General features: G+C 35.0%; 1 pseudogene across 1 annotated transcript in view; it reads right to left on the bottom strand.

The window, feature by feature from the left end:
• Positions 1-838: 838 nt before the first annotated feature.
• LOC306665742 (polyadenylate-binding protein 4-like) overlaps positions 839-16,799 on the bottom strand; it is a 50,722-nt pseudogene continuing 34,761 nt past the window's right edge. The window contains exons 3-4 of the transcript in view: positions 2,570-2,695; positions 839-2,377 (exon numbers count right to left, since the gene is read on the bottom strand). The product of the transcript in view is annotated as a polyadenylate-binding protein 4-like (transcript). The remainder of the gene's footprint in view (positions 2,378-2,569; positions 2,696-16,799) is intronic.

Genomic DNA, 16,799 nt, shown 5'->3' with positions numbered 1-16,799 from the left:
AGACATCACTCAGATCACATATGGCTTCAAAAATCTTCCTTAGGACCAACTGCTCATCAACTCCTTACATGGTAATTAATATTATAACCTCTATAGGCATAATTTTGTCTATTTTTGAGTTTAATACAACTATGTAAACCCACGTATTTATGTGCTAAATAAAATATAAAAAAAGTTCAACTCTATAATCATGGAAATGCAATTCAACAAGCATTTGAGATATTACTCATATCCACTCGATGGGGAAAAGTTTTAAGTCTCAAAATCTTTCAAGCATTGGCAAATATTGTAGAAATGAAAACTGTTCTAGAACATGGAAAATATGACCATCTTGGGAAAAAATATGACATTTTGATGATATGAAGTTGAACATAGGCATATACCATACAACCCAGCATTTTCACTTCTAGATTTGCACCTGAGAGAAATTCCTGCACATGTTCACCAGAAGGCACCTGCATCATTGTTTTAGCAGCACTTTTTAAACAGAATTTTTTTTTTTTAATATTGAGAAACTTAAGACTTGGGTACATCAAATTAAACCAATTTCTGGTGGGTGGGGGACCAAATCCCACAGTAGAAAAAAAAAATTTAACACTGCCTGGGTTATTGCAGAACCCAGAGAATATATTCTTATAATTGAAAAATTCCAGACATTTCACAATTGAATTTTTGATATAAAATTATCTAATAAGTTTGCAACTTGTGGTTCTTGATGTTGAGGTCCATAGGACAAGCTGGGAAGTCTTCAAACCTTGAACTGATTTCCACCAGGGGTTATTTGACTTTTGAACCAGATTTTCCTTGTCTAAGAGGTAGCATCAATAGCACCTACCTTCTAAGCAACTTCTTTCTTGGCATGATGAGCCTGTAGAACCACCACAGTTTCATTTACCTTAGAGCAGAGAGACCAGGGGGACACCAGCACTTGTAGCAGCTCAGTCTTCAGTAGCATCCCCGCTATCTTCCCAGGTAGGTCTGGATGGATTGTTTGGATGAACAGAAACAAACTTCTCCCAGCATCTGCTTCTGTTCTTGGGATGGTGCTGCAGACAGCATGGAGGAGGTCAGGGGCTCTTGCCCCTGTACATGTACTGCAGGCTGGGGTGCCTGCAGAAGCTGTATGGCAGGGTGAGGGCTGCAGATTGCTGGAGGCATACTTGTATGGTGTCACAGCCAGAGCAGCAGCAGCAACAATGGCAGCAGAAGGTGCAAGATTTGGCACAGCTCCATACTGACAGCTGTTAGTCAGCCCTTCCTGGGCAGCACCATCCCCACCAAAGTCCATAGCAAAGCAGTCCATGCACTCAGACCCAGTTGGAGCCATATGGTGAAGAGTTGGACAAGGCCCAGATTAGTGTACAGCATTTGGCATTCCTTGGAAGCCTTGAGGTCTCCCACTTTGCTGCTGGTGTGGATTAGGCCTTATCTGTGTTAAATGGTTAAAAGAATAATATGGAGGTCTTTTCTGAGCCTGTGGGACTGCTGACACGAAGTAGCTACAAACTGCAGACTGAAACTGATTTAAGATGGCATTGGCAGGGAGTGCTCTTATCCCAGCCACCCACTGCATATACTGGTTGGTCAGGTGAGCTTTACTTCCTTCCCCCAAAGCCCATAATGCATATCCATTCATTTCACTGACTTCTTTGGTTGCATCTTCAGGAGATAAGAAGTAAACAAAGCCAAACCCTTCACTTCCTCCATCCTCCAGCACTACCTTAGTCCTGGTGATTGATCCAAAAGGAGAAAACTCTCTACGTAATTTCTCATCATTAAAGATATCATCCAAGTTCTTAAATGTAGATTCACCCCCTAGTAGAAACTAGTTCTCTCCTGTTTCAGTGCCTTAATTCCATTTTAATTCAGTCTTCCATTCTACTTTCTTCTGTGCACAGTCTACAAATGTGACTTTTCCACTGATTTCTTTTCCATTCACCTCTTCCACTGCCTCATTGACATTCTTTTGTTTTTCATAACTCACAAAACCAAAAAGCCTTTGGATTTCCTACTGGGATGTCTCATCACCTTGACACTCAGGTTCTTAAACAAACTGGCTGAATAGCACTTTCAGATTCTCATCCTCTACCTTTTCCCCAAAGTTTTTAATGTAAATATTGGTGAATTCCTTAGCTTTGGCTCTAAGTTCAGCTTCCTGCTCTTCCCAAGACTTGAATCTGCCCACAGAAACTTTACGGTCATTTAGGAGCATACCATTCATCTTCTCCAAGGCCTTGTCACAGCCTCTTGGGTCTTGGAGTGGACAAAGGCATAACCCTTAGAGCTGTTCTCATTACATTTTACCTTGCAGGACAGAATATTGCCCAAAGTAAAGGAAGAATCATAAAGTGCCTTGTTGTCTATTGATTTGTATAGTCTCTCTTTTTTTATTTTTTAAGTTTATGAAGTACTTGTTTTGGTTTTTAAAAAAAAAAAATTTTAGTTGTAGACAGAAACAATACCTTTATTTTACTTATTTATATTTTATGTGGTGCTGAGGATTGAACCCAGTGCCTCACAAGTGCAGGGCAAGCGCTCTACCACTGAGCTATAGCCCCAAACCTTATACAGTTTCTTGATAAAGATATGTCCCACACCAGATTTTCTCAAAGAGGGATTCCACTAAGAACACATAATACAGATTGACTTTCCCTTAATCATATCAAAGTTCATAGTATCCAAGGCCCACTGGATACTATGCTAGAAGTTGACTGGCTGCTAGGAGTTGACATAGGCATTTAGCAGCACTTTTGAAGATAATTACAAAATGATGGAGGTAAACCAAATGTTCATCAAATGCTTTTCCCCTTACATTGATAAATTATCGAGCATTCATACAATGAAATAGGACACATGGTGATAAACTATAATCACATAACTGTGAAAACATTTCAGAAATTGATGGTGAACAGAAAAGCAAGGTCCCAAAGAATATATATGGCATAATTCTGTCAACATAATTTTTAAAAATGAATAAATTATGCAATATGTTGTTTAGGAATTCACCTGTGGGAAAACTATTAGGAAAGCAAAGGCATGATAAACATGAAATAAAGATTTCCTCTGTTGTGTAAAAGTGAAGCTGATGTAGGAAATGACACACAGAAAACTTCACCAGCTTTTTAAAGCTTATTTTCTAAGCTCAGGGAAGTTTGAGTATTAATTTTGTTTCCACTCCTTAAAAAAGTAATAGTTACATATACACAATTACAAAATATTTTTTAAACTACAAACTACCTGTTGAAGCAATAAAAGGACTGTGTGAACATACAGATATTATCAACTATACTAGAGAAAGGATTAAATACAGATAAATGTAATTAACGTGATGTAAGATCTTAGCATTATTTTCAAATAATAAAAATATGTATTAATTTAAGACTTTGAGAAGTAATATATATTTTAATATCTAGAGTAATCTCAAAAGAAAAACACACTATTTAGTTTTCAAGCTAATAGTGGAAAAAAATAAAATGCTAAAGATAATCAATTCAAGGCCTGGGAATGTGGCTCAGTAGTAGAGCGCTTGCCTAGCACATACAAAGCCCTGGTTCAATCACACACACACACACACACACACACACACACACACACACACACACACTAAAAGAAGAAGAAGAAAAAAAAGAAACAATCAACTCCAATGGACAAGGAAAAAGAAATACAGAACAGATTACAAATAAAAGCAGAAAATAAGATGGAAGACGGCAGCCTAACCATACCAGTAATTATATTCTATGTTCATGGGCCAAGTGCTTCCATAAAAGACAAATGTTGTCAGATTGTATTTTTAAATTTTAATTGTATGCTTTTTACAATAGACATATAAAAACTAAATATACAGATAAATTTAAAAATGAAAATGAAGAAACAAACTTACAACAGGTAGACTCCAGATGAAAGAAAACTAACTATATATTTGGCATGTACAATGCTTATTATATACATGTACTACATGTTTTGGTACATGTGCAAAAATGTACTACATGTTTTGTTACATGTTACTAACTTTTTGGTCTAAAGCAGACCACGTGTACAATGATAGTCTCTTCAAATTATGCCATCTAGTGACATTGTAGCAATTCCAGTTTACATGCTCTAGAGTGTTGGCACAATAATGAAATCATCTAATGGCACATTGCTCAGAATATATCCCCATTAGTAAGGGATGAATGTCTTTATATATTTAATGTGATTAATATGATATATTAATATAAAAATATATTTTAACTCCAAAACATATAAGAAGAAGTGAAATAATTTCACAATACTGAAGTTCAACTTCTAAACAAGATGCCAAATATTAAATTTGTATGCATTTAATAAGAGTTTGAAATTTATAAGTCAAAAATTGGCAGAACCACAAGGAGATATAAAGAACATCTACAATTACAGAATCTCACTCAGAAATTGTTGTAAAATGCAGACAAATCTATTAATAAAGATTCAGAAGCTTTAAAGAATGCAGTTAACATGCTTGACCTGAGAGACATACGTAGTATATGCAACCAATAAACATAGTCTACACACCTTCTTTCTAAGCAGAGAGCATGCACGAAATTATATCTTCCCAGAAGGTCTAGTTTTCCATTCATCTCAAGAGTGTTTAGCTTTACCTCAAGGATGATGGCTATAGCTGCTACAATAAAATTTTGTCTGATAATTCTATCATCTGAATCATTTTGGAGTTTTATCATCTGAAACATATTGCTGAATTTGTCCCTTGAAAATTAATTATATTTTTGAATGTTAAGTAACTTTACATTATGTCCTTGAAATTTTAAATGTTATTTGGGTCCTGTTAAAGTTCTCTGGAGAATGTTAATGTTTTAAAAAATTGTTTTCATAAAGTTCTGGCTCATTTTGTATGCAATGCTGGTTTAGTAGCAATGATTTTTCATCCTTTTCCTAAATTTTCTATCCAAATATTCAGGGCACCATCACCACATGTGTAAGTTCTTCACTAAAGGTTTCAAACTGTTGGCAGTTTGATCTGTAACTAGTGCTGACCTTAGAAGGGTTGGAGGAAAAAAGAGAAGGATAGAAAACAGGGATCCTCCCTGCCACCTCACTGGTACAGACAACCATTTATCTGGGCCTCTGGTTAGAATGGGGGGGTTCTCTTAGAGTTTTTAGTGTATGCTGCCACCTGACTCCGCCCAGTTCGATCAAAATCAGGGAAGAAAGGAAGAAGGGAGGGAAGGAGGAAACTCATCTGCACTATACTAGTCATTCTTCAAATTTTGGTTTTCTTCCCTAATCTGCTTGGTATTTATTTTTTAGAGTCGTTAGGTAATTTCTTTAATATTTTGTTCAGAGTTTCTGGTATTAATCAGTGATAGAAATAAGTGTAGTGCATTCCTTCATCTTGGATGGCACTTCTGTCAAATGCAGGATCTGAAATGATGCTTTACTCCTGCAGAAATGCCTTACTCCAAGAACAATGTGGAAAACATTACTAGCTGTAGTCATTTGAACTGATGGAAATACTTAAATTTAGTGCATCCCTAAGAGTCAAGAGGACTAATGAAAGACAAAATGGAATGGTTTTAGAGAAGTATGTTCTCTTCCTTCAGTGACTTCTCAGAGAGCATGGTCTGCAGGTCAGAGTTAGTGAACTGAAGAGTTGGCTGATAACAGGTGCTGGGTTCCAAAATGTACCCCTTCCTAAGAAGGCCACTTACTCAAATCGGACTTCACTGGTATGGTATCCTACAGATGCTTCCTAAGCTTCTACAGTCTATAAATCTTTAGACTGTTGGGGAAAGAAGTCTTAGTTGGACTTGATACTTACAAACTATTTCTGCATAAGCCATGGGACAATGAGAGTTCAAGGTTTGTGTGACCTCTACTACATAGTTTTGTAAGTTTTCCCCTAATAAATTCTACTTTAGATATGTACAACTGGCATAACTGGAATGTGCTTGTGATCCATTTGCATAATGTATACAGAACGATAATAATCTTTTCATCTTTCATAAAGAGCCTGAATACTTCCCTCTTCAAATATTATATCTGACTTTATATTATGGTGATGTCAAGTTATTTCTGATATTGAACCACCATTCTTCCAACTATAGATAATTTATTTAATTCTTTCTTGAATAATCTAGTGAGAATCTTTACTCTTTATCAGAGCATATACCTACATTTTTCTAGAAATATTCAAATTCATTAACAGTCTATTATTATTGAAGGCAAAATTTCAGACATATTTCTTAAAATATTCAGATATAAAGCATAAACTTTTAGCATACTTGCATTTCAGAACTCAATGTGTGTTGATTTCTTTCAAATAAAGCTTTTTTTTCTTGGATAACATTAGGTTGCAGTTGATCAGGTATGCATATTAAAGGGCTACTATATCATAAACACATGGAACTATCAAAACACTTCTGAAGGGAACTGAAAATGTTACATCTAACAGAGTTTTGATCTCTATGTCTCACAATTCACATTTTTTAATGTTCATATCACAATAAGTTCTATTCTTAGTATAATATTTAACCAATAAATACTAAATCACTTAATTTTTTTTAGATGGGATCTCAGATTCATTCCTTTTTTTTAAAGTATTTTAAGCTGTAGATGAACACAATAGCTTTATTTATTTTTTATGTGGTTCTGAGACTCGAACCCAGTGCCTTGCACTTGCTAGATGAGTGCTCTACCACTAAGCCACAACCCCAGTCCTCAGATTCATTCTTAATACAGATCAAGCATGCCTAAGTTATTATGGTCAAGGCAGCACATTCCAGGATGCAAAAGTCCAGTAAAAAATTAAGTATCTATTTCTTTTAAATAAATTTAATGCAACAGTCATTTATTGAATATAACCTATATGGCAAGCATTTTTTAAAGCATTCAGTGTATTAACAGGAATAAAAGTAGTTTTGAATTCTTAAGGTCCTTATAGTACAAAGGTGAAAAAACAAGTATACAAATATTTAATTTTAGGTTGTGATGAATACAAAGAGAGATGTAAAAGTGAGAATTACAATTTGGAAGACAACTGTTACTTTAGAAATCGTTTAGTACAAAAACAATGAATCTTTTTGACAGTGATAAATGGTGTCTTAAAAAAGTTGAGGAACTTGTCAAAAAAAGTCATTCATTTACTAGGAATACCTACAATGGGCCTGGCCTGCTCTTGAAGAATTGTTAGCACTTAAGTAAATAGAGATTGGAAGGAAGGAGTATTCCAGAAAGAGGGAAAACCATGAACAAAGAAATAGAGGCAAGAGTATATAGGACATAATTACAATCAGTAAATAATAATTTGATGAATCTTGAATAGCTGTTTCTCAACTTTAAAGAGTACAAGTTTGTTAATCCTAAATATTCCCAGCCTCTTCTCATAGAAATTTTGCTCTACTAGATTCAAAGTAGGCAAGGGATAAATCATATACAAAAAGACGTTAAAAAGATAGCGCACCATGATAAAGTGGGTTTCATTCCAGGGATGCAAGGTTGGTTCAATATAAGGAAATCAGTAAATATAATTCACCACATCAATAAACTTAAAGACAAGAATCACATGATCACCTCAATAGATGTAGAAAAAGTATTTGACAAAATATAGCATCCTTTCATGTTCAAAACACTAGAAAAACTAGGGATAGTAGGAACATACCTCAACATTGTAAATGCTATATATATTAAACCCAAGGCCATAATCATTTTAAACATAGAACAATTTAAAACATTCCCTCTAGAAACAGGAACAAAACAGGGATGCCCTCCTTTATCACTTCTATTCAACATAGTCCTTGAAACTCTAGCCAGAGTAATTAAGCAAAAGAAAGAAATTAAAGGGATATGAATAGAAAAAGAAGAGCTCAAACTATCCCTATTTTTCAAAAATGTGAATCCATATTTAGAAGACCCAAAAAAATTCACCAGAAAATTTATAGAACTCATAAATGAATTCAGCAAAATAACAGGATATAAACTTAATATCCATAAATCAATTGTGTTTTTATATAATGATGAATCTGCTGAAAGAGAAATTAGGAAAACTATCCCATTCACAATAGTCTCAAAAATATATAATACTTGGAAATAAATCTAACAAAAGAGGTGAAAGACCTCTACAATGAAAACTTTAGAACACTGAAGAAAGAAATTGAAGAAGACCTTAGAAGATGGAAAGATCCTTTATGTTCTTGGATAGGCAGAATTAATATTGTCAAAATGGCCATACTACCAAGAGCTCTATACAGATTCAATGTAAACCCCATTAAAATTCCAATGATGACATTCTTCATAGAAATAAAAAAAAAAAAGTCATGAAATTCATTTGGAAAAATGAGAGTCCTAGAACATAGTCAAAGCAATCCTTAACAAGAAAAGTGAAGCAAGAATCATCATGATACACTACAGAGTTAAGTTATAAAAACCGGCATGGTATTGGCATCAAAACAGACCTGTAGATCAATGGAACAGAATAGAGGACACAGAGACAAAGCCACATAAATACAGTTATCTTATACAAGATAAAGGAACCATGAACATACATTGAAGAAAAGATAATCTCCTCAACAAATGGTTCTAGGAAAACTGGAAATACAGTTTTCTGGAAATATTCTGTGTACCAGAATTAAATTTCACCCTTATCTCTCACATTGCACAAAACTCAACTCAAAGTAGATCAAAGACCTAGGCATTAGAATAGAGACCCTGCACCCACTAGAAGAATATGTAGGCTCAAATTTCCATCATGTAGGTTTAGAAACCTATTTCCTCAACAAGACTCCTAAAGCACAAGAATTAATAAATGGTGTGATATCAAACTAAAAAGCTTCTTCTCAGCAAAGGAAACTATCCAGAGTGTGAAGCGAGAACTTACAGAATGGGAGAAAAATCTGTCACCTGTACTTCAGATAGAGCATTACTCCAAGACATATAAAGAGCTCAAAAATCTTCAACACCAACAACAACAAAAAAAAAAAGAAAGAAAAAAAATAATCAGTAAATGTCAAAGGAATAAAACAGCACTTCACAGAAGAAGAAATACAAATGATCAAAAAAAATGAAAAAAAATGTTCAACATCTCTAGTAATTAGAGAAATGCAAATCAAAACTACGAGTTCATCTCCAGTCAGAATGGTAATTATCAAGAATATAAGCAACAATAAATGTTGGTGAGGATGTGGGGAAAAACATACATTCATACACTGCTGGTAGGATTGCAAATTGTTACAACCACTCTGGAAAGCAGTATGAAGATTCCACAGAAAACTTAGAATGGAACCACCAGTTGACCCAGCTATCCCACTCCTCACCATATACCGAAAGGACTTAAAGTCAGCATATTACAGTGATGCAGCACATCAGCGTTTATAGTAGATCAATTTACAATAGTTAAGCTATGGAACTAACCTAGGTGCCCTTCAACAGATGAATGGATAAAGAAAATGTGATACACATATACAATGGAACATTTACTAAGCCATAAAAAAGCATGAATGGATCTGGAGATTATCATGCTAAGTGAAATAAGCCAGTTCCAAAAAAATGAAAGGTCTAATGTTTTCTCTGATATGGTGATGTTAACACACAACAAGGGTAGGGGGGAGATTAGGCATTCAGTGGATTAGACAAAGGGAAATGAAGGGAAGGGACAGGAGATGGGAATAGGAAAGACAGTAGAATAAATCATACGTATCTTTCTATGTTCATATATGAATATATCACCAGTGAAATTCCACATCATTTACAACCATAAGAACAGGATCCTAATTAGAATAAATTATACTCCACGTATGTGTAATATGTCAAAATACACTCTACTGTCATGTCTATCCAAAAAATTTAACTGCTAAATAAAATCAAAGTAGGCCTTAGAAATACAAATTTTACCAAGCATCCAGAAATTTGTGCCAAGTGATGCAAATACTTTATCCACCCATGTCTGGTGTGAATGATGGAAGATGAAGCCAAAAGGTAGGATGAAGGGTACCATCAAGAAATCAGGCAAGAATTTCATATTCATTTTGGATTGCCATGGGAGTCATTCAGTATTATAATCAGAAAAGTAATATGATTATTCCTATATTTTAAGAACAAATGTTGCTGTCATATATGGCTTGCTTTCAAACTGAGAGATCTAGTAGAAATCCATCTAAATGGTCTAAGCAAAATGGGCTTGAATGAGGGAGTAGCTTTAGGATGAACAAAAAGATATATATAAAATTAATTTTTAAAGTAAAATATATTACAAGGCATATAGTCTTTGAGAGGTGAGTTTAAAAATTCTGAGCTTTCATGTTTAATGAACATGAATGCAATATTAGTGATACCACTTATAAAAACTCTTATTTTTAGTTGGAGGAGCAATATTTCTTTTTATTTCTGAGAATGGAGAGTATGGAAACAGAGAATAAGTTTTGGAATTGCTGAGTTGAATGTTGGGTCAAGCTACAGGCGGTTCAAACTATTTGGAGGTTAGATGAGAGATCAGGACTAGAAATGAGAATTTGGGAGTCATCCTCATAGGGGAAATGGCAGGAGACAGGAGATTAGATAAGATCAAAACAGAGGAATGGTGGTTGGTAGGCAAAAAAGTTCCTTGGAGAGGGTTCACCCTTTAGGAGGTTGGTAAGCAACAGTAACAGTTGAATAATAGAGAAATAGTCATATAAGGAAAATAGAAAAAAAGGAAGCCTCAGAGAACAATTGCAATTTTAAAGAAAAAAACAATCCTAAAATTCATTTGGAAGAGTAAAGATCCAGCAATTCTGAGCAAGAAGAGTGATGCTGGAGACATTATAATACCTGATCTCAAATTATACTACAGAGCTTTGGTAACAAAAACAGCATGGTATTGGCATCAAAACAGACATGAAGGCCAATGGAGTAGAATAGAAGACAAAGAGACAAACCCATGTGTATATAAGTCATTTCATATATGGTAAAGGTGCCAAAAACAGGTTGGAGGAATAGATGGCCTTTTTTAACAAATGGTACCAGGCAAATTGGATATCCATAAGTAGAAGAGTGGAACTAGATCTCTATCTTTCACTGCACAAAAGTTAAATCAAAATGGGTCAAAGACCTAGGAATTAGATCAGAAACTTTGCAACTGCTAAAAGAAAACATAGGCTTAATACTCCAGTACATTGGTTTAGGCACCAACTTCCTTAATAAGATCCCTAAAGCTCAAAAAATAAAACCAGGAATCAATAAGTGGATGGAATCAAATTAAAAAGCTTCTGTACAGCAAAGGAAAGTGTGAAGGGAGAACATGTAGAATGGGAGAAAACCTTTGCCAGCTACTCCTTTGATAGGGATCAATACCCAGAATATATAAAGAACTCAAAAAACCTACATAAAAATAAAGAACTCAAAAAACTTAACACAAAAAAAATCCAAATAAACCAATCATTAAGTAGGCAAAAAAACTAAACAACATTTCTCAAAAAAAGAAAAAAATAAAAAAAGAAATACAAATGGCCAATAGTTGTATGAAAAAAATGTATAAAATCCCTAGCAATCAGGGAAATACAAACCAAAAATACATTGAGATTTTTGTCTCACACCAGTTAGAATGGCAACAATCAATAATATAAATAATAATAAATACCAGTGAGGAGGAAAAGGTACATCCATAAAAAGTTGGTGAGATTGCAAGTTGTATAATCACTTTGGTAAGTAGTATAGAGATTCCTCCAAAGGCTAGGTTTGGAGCTACCATATGACCCAGTTATCCTACTCACGTGATGATCAGAAAGAAGGGGGAGGGGGAGGGGAGAGGGAGAGACTCCACTCTTCAGATGCAAAATATATACCCCATCCCCACACCCCCAATGAACCACTTCCTCTAGTCACACCCCACCTGCCTCCAGTTACCACTCAGTCAATCACATCAGGGACTCATTATCTGATTAGGTTAAGGCTATGACCCAATCATTTCTCCTCTAAACCTTCTTGCCTTGTCTCACACGTGAGTTTTGGGGGACACCTCAGATCCAAACCATAACATATGGGTACATCAGTGTTTACAGAAGTGCAATTCATAATCACCAAGTTATGAAACCAGCCCAAGTGCTTATCAACAGATGCATGAATAAAGTAAATGTGGTATAAATACACAATGGAGTTTTACTCAGTCATAACGAAGGATGAAATTATGGCATTTGCTAATAAATGGATGGAACTGGAAAGTATCATGCTAAGTGAAATAATCCAGACTCAGAAAGTCAGGGTCAAATGTTTTCTCTCATAAAGGAAAGCTAGAGCAAAATAAGGGGGAAAAGGGGAGAGGACACAAAGAAAATAAAAGAGACATCAATGGAGTAGAGGAAGAACACTGAGGGGGAAGGAGAAGGGACAAGAGAAGGGAGGAACTATGGAATGCAATGGATCAAATTATGCTGTGTGCACATATGAATGTATTTCCATGAATTCCACCTTTATGTATACCTATGAAGCACCAATTTTTAAACAATGAAAAAATAGAAGGTAGACCAGCAGAGTAGAGTAAGGGAAACAGGAAGAGAGAGGCGCGGAGGAAAAGAGGAAGTAGTGAGGACTTAAAAGAAGCAAATTGTAATTCATGCATACATGATTATGTCAAAATGAGCCCCACTATTATGTATAACTATAATGCACTAAAAACAAGGTTTTGTCCCCCTCTAGAAGCTGAGGGTTGCAGAAAACACAGTTCAGTGTGACTCACAAAGACTTGTGAAAATGGCCTCAGGATGTCAACCCACAGGCACACGCCTAGGACCCAAACCTAAAACAAGCTAAATCCCTACTGTAACACAATATCTTCTCCAACTCCATTCCAACTTAGGCTCCCATCTCACATTCCCCAATGCATAACAGGTGGGTTCTTACCAGAAAGACAAGTGGGGAACTTTTTGGAGTTCCACTCAATATTTATGACTTGTGTTTGTCTTCATGAACTATCATTAGCCTGGTAAAAGTTTCAGAGTCTTCTAAACGTCAACGATTCTGAATTCCAAGTGCACAACTTAGGATGAATGTCTACCTATGAACACAAGAGAAGCAGCAGGGTCACAAAAACCACTCACAGAAAGAGAAATTGCTATCAGAGTAGAAAGTAGAATGTCTTCCAGGTGGCCCTGTCTTTCAGAGAAATTTCAGGATGTTATAAAAAGTGTCATCCATTATAATACATCTACAAAGAAAACACAAGTTACCATAAAATGCAGACTGAGGCAAGATAAAACATATCTCAAATATATCTGATTCTTCCCCATCAAAGCCTATTTACTATAGAAGTGTGATGAAGATATGAAAATTAAAAAGAATGAGAAATATGTTATTTGATAACTATATATACTTCTAAATTAATTGCACTAACTCTATCTAAGACCATTTGGTCTAAGTTATATTTCTTAAACACTTAAATAAATTATGTATTTAATATTTGAAGACACTATATATAGTCAGAAAAAAATGTTTCAACTTCACATCCAATGTATGATATCTTTACCAATAATTTACTTTGCTAATATCTGCACTATTAATTAATGAATCACTGTTTTTTTTCTGTGAGACTATCAAGAGGGCTTTGGATCAAATGCTTTGCTCAACTCAAGATATACTACACATGTATTTTTTTACTTTATCTGCCACCAGGCTAGAACCCCTACTTTTTTTCTTTTATTATTGCATTATAGTTATACATATAGCATACATTTTGACAAATGTATACATGCATGGAATTTAATTTACTCCATTTCAGTCCCTGGTACACCCAGCTTACCTCTCCTACTCCCCCCCCCCCCCATTCTCCTTCCTTTACTGATCTTACTTTCACTCATTTATTTGTTTATTTTTAATTAAAGTTTTAAAGATACACATAAAGGTGGAAATCACTGTGGCATATATACATGCACACAGCATAATTTTGTCAAATTTATTCTGCTTTTCTTCCCCTTTTTCATTCCTTCTTCCTCCATCTGAATCTCCTTCTACTCTAGTGATCTTCCTTATATCTTTGTGATATCCAACCACTCCTCTTTTTCCCCCCCCTTTACTCTGTCCTGGCTTCTGCACATGTGAGAAAATGATTCTTGATTTTCTGAGTCTGGCTTATTTTACTTAGCATGAGTTCTCCATTTCCATCCATTTACCAGGAAATGCCATAATTTCATTTTTAAAATTTTTTTATTTTTATTTTTCAATTATTTTTTTATAGCTATATATCACTGCAGAGAGTATTTTGACATATTATACATACATGGAGTATAACTTATTGTAGTTAGGATCCCATTTTTATGGTTGTACATATTATGGAGTTTCACTGGTGGTATATTCATAAATAAACTTAAGAAAGTTATGTCTGATTCATCCTACTGTCTTTCCTATGACCATTCCCCCTCCCTTCCCTTCTTATCCCTTTGTCTGATCATAATTTCATTCCTCTTTATGGCCGAGTAAAACTCCATCCTGTACATGTACCACATTTTTTAAATCCATTCACCTACTGATGGGCACCTGGGCTATAGAACCCCTTTATTTTAAAAAAATGAAATAATGCTATCTTGGTATCTTATCTAAGTGAATTGTTAATTCATTCAGCATTTGCTACTTTATTTTCAAAAGGTTCAAAATTCTTCTGCTTACTAATCCAAATAAAATTTTTCAAGGAAGTCAGGGCTACTTCTATTTTTAAATCTACTTTTGAATTTTTAAGTGATTTATCTGTTTTTCATTTTTGACAGTTGAAGGTACATTTGCTCATCTCTATTCTTCCACACCACTAACATTATGTGATTGCTAAAACATGACAACAAAATCCTCAAGATTACCTCTGAGGTAATTTTAAACCTTTGTCTAGTTTCTCTTTTTTCAATCATCTTGGAGTCAAACAAATGGATGTCACACAATTTTAAAAATCTATACCAATTTAGATTCTCAGGAGTTCATTTTTTTTTAAATTTGGACAGGAAATTTGGAAATAGCCTTGTTATAGCACAAATCAGACTGCACTGCACAACTGCTATGCTGCTCCAAAACTCTGAACTGCCAGTCAGGTACCTATGTCAATACTAAATCCTTCTATTCCATTGGAGTCCCCCTTTCATAACTATATATTAGTTCTTTGTTATTTTAGTTCTTTTGTTAACTTTTACTGTTTCCTGAGACATTAACTTTAAACCAGGCTAATGGTTGAGTCCTCATTGACTTAACTAATTATTAAATGTCCCATTCCTAGGAAAAGTCAAGGAATGCAGATTCTTCTAATGGCTGGGTTATACAACAAAACAGGTCCCCTTGCTGCTGAACCTGGCTTTTGAGATTACATTGTTTGCTGTCAATGCTTGCCTGAGTCTAGTTTAAGCCCCTTTAAATAGTTGCTTCTTTCACTGGGACTAATTTTTACAGTCAGGGTTAGCTTCCTCTAGTTGACAAATTCTGTATGCTTGTACTCAGCTTTCTTTTCACTCTTTATTTCCAACTTCTCTACCTCATTCTGCATTTTCAAGAACATAAACATTCCTTGTACTTTAACTTGCCTAACTGGCAACATAATTCACTTATCTGGAGTTAAAAATTTTGACACATTTAAGGGTTAGGCATTCTCTTCTTTACCTATCTTAGGTGTATAACTAAAAGGTATCGTCTTGACTTTTTTCAATGTGAGGAAAAATAAAGCCAAATTCAAGTTGGACGTCTGTGAAAAGAGTAGCTTTAATTGATATTAGTGCTCTACCAGGCACTCTTTGCACTGCTAGTTTCCTGGAGGGAAATATAAGGCCAGGGAGCACATACAGGCAAATGTATAAACTTGTTCCACAAATGTAAAGCAGACAGATCTGTGGCCTACCACTTTGACCTTGTCATTCTCTTTATGTATAAGCTATATGGGGCTGTTAAAAATATCAGCCCTTGCCAAGAATTAAGTCCTTTAATTCTTCAAACTCTTTTTACTGTTCCAGAGGATCAACTACCTGATTGTTTAAACCCTGGTCTTCAATGTGTATTTCATCTCAGGTGATCCAGTAAATACTCTGATGCTATGAGTTCTGAAATTCTGTCAATTATACATACTGGATTTTCACTGCTTTCAATTTCAAGTAGGCCAGATGTTATACCCAATCTTCCCTCCTTTCCTATGACAGATGGTGTTCTGCAACCATGTCTCTTTACTTGCTCCATCGCTCCATCATTGAACAGGTAAAACTAATTCTTGAGTTCAGCAGAAAACGGGTGATTTAAACAGATACTGAGTAACTTACACAACTTCTCCAAGGCTATCCAGTAAGGAATAATGACTAAATCACTCCATAAAAGTAGGCTTGGAAGAGCACTACTGTCTCTCATATTTTACACTTAACTGAGAAAGAGAACATCTCATATTTTCGCCTTTTATGTTGGAAGGCATATTCGCCTCACATCATGAGAATTAAGCAAACATGTAAAAGCAATTCATGCATAGGATATGAATAAGGTCCCCCCAAATTCCAGAACCACTGAATATTTCAATAGATACAAGAGGAATATAACCCAAGGAGAAATTAAATTTCATTTGATAGATTTGAGTTTTTCAATTATTTTAATATTTTGTTTTCGTCATGCAATTTATTTTATGGCGTATATAAATAGAGAAAATGCTTGGATTGAATAATGCAGCCCTCTAGTGTACTGCAAGGCTAGGAGATAGGTAAAACAGATATCAGTGGGAAACTGAATCTACATGTACACGTGTAGGGTGCTGTGTTTCACAGGAGATGTGAGATGATATATCTCATCCTACTTTGCAGCATTTTACACTGTCTGTCAGCTGTGATTTGCTGCTCAGGTTGGCCTCTGCTGCTTTT

This window comes from Sciurus vulgaris (assembly GCF_902686455.1).
Source record: "Sciurus vulgaris genome assembly, chromosome: 7".
NCBI lineage: Eukaryota > Metazoa > Chordata > Mammalia > Rodentia > Sciuridae > Sciurus > Sciurus vulgaris.
This window is presented reverse-complemented; position numbering and strand designations above follow the sequence as displayed.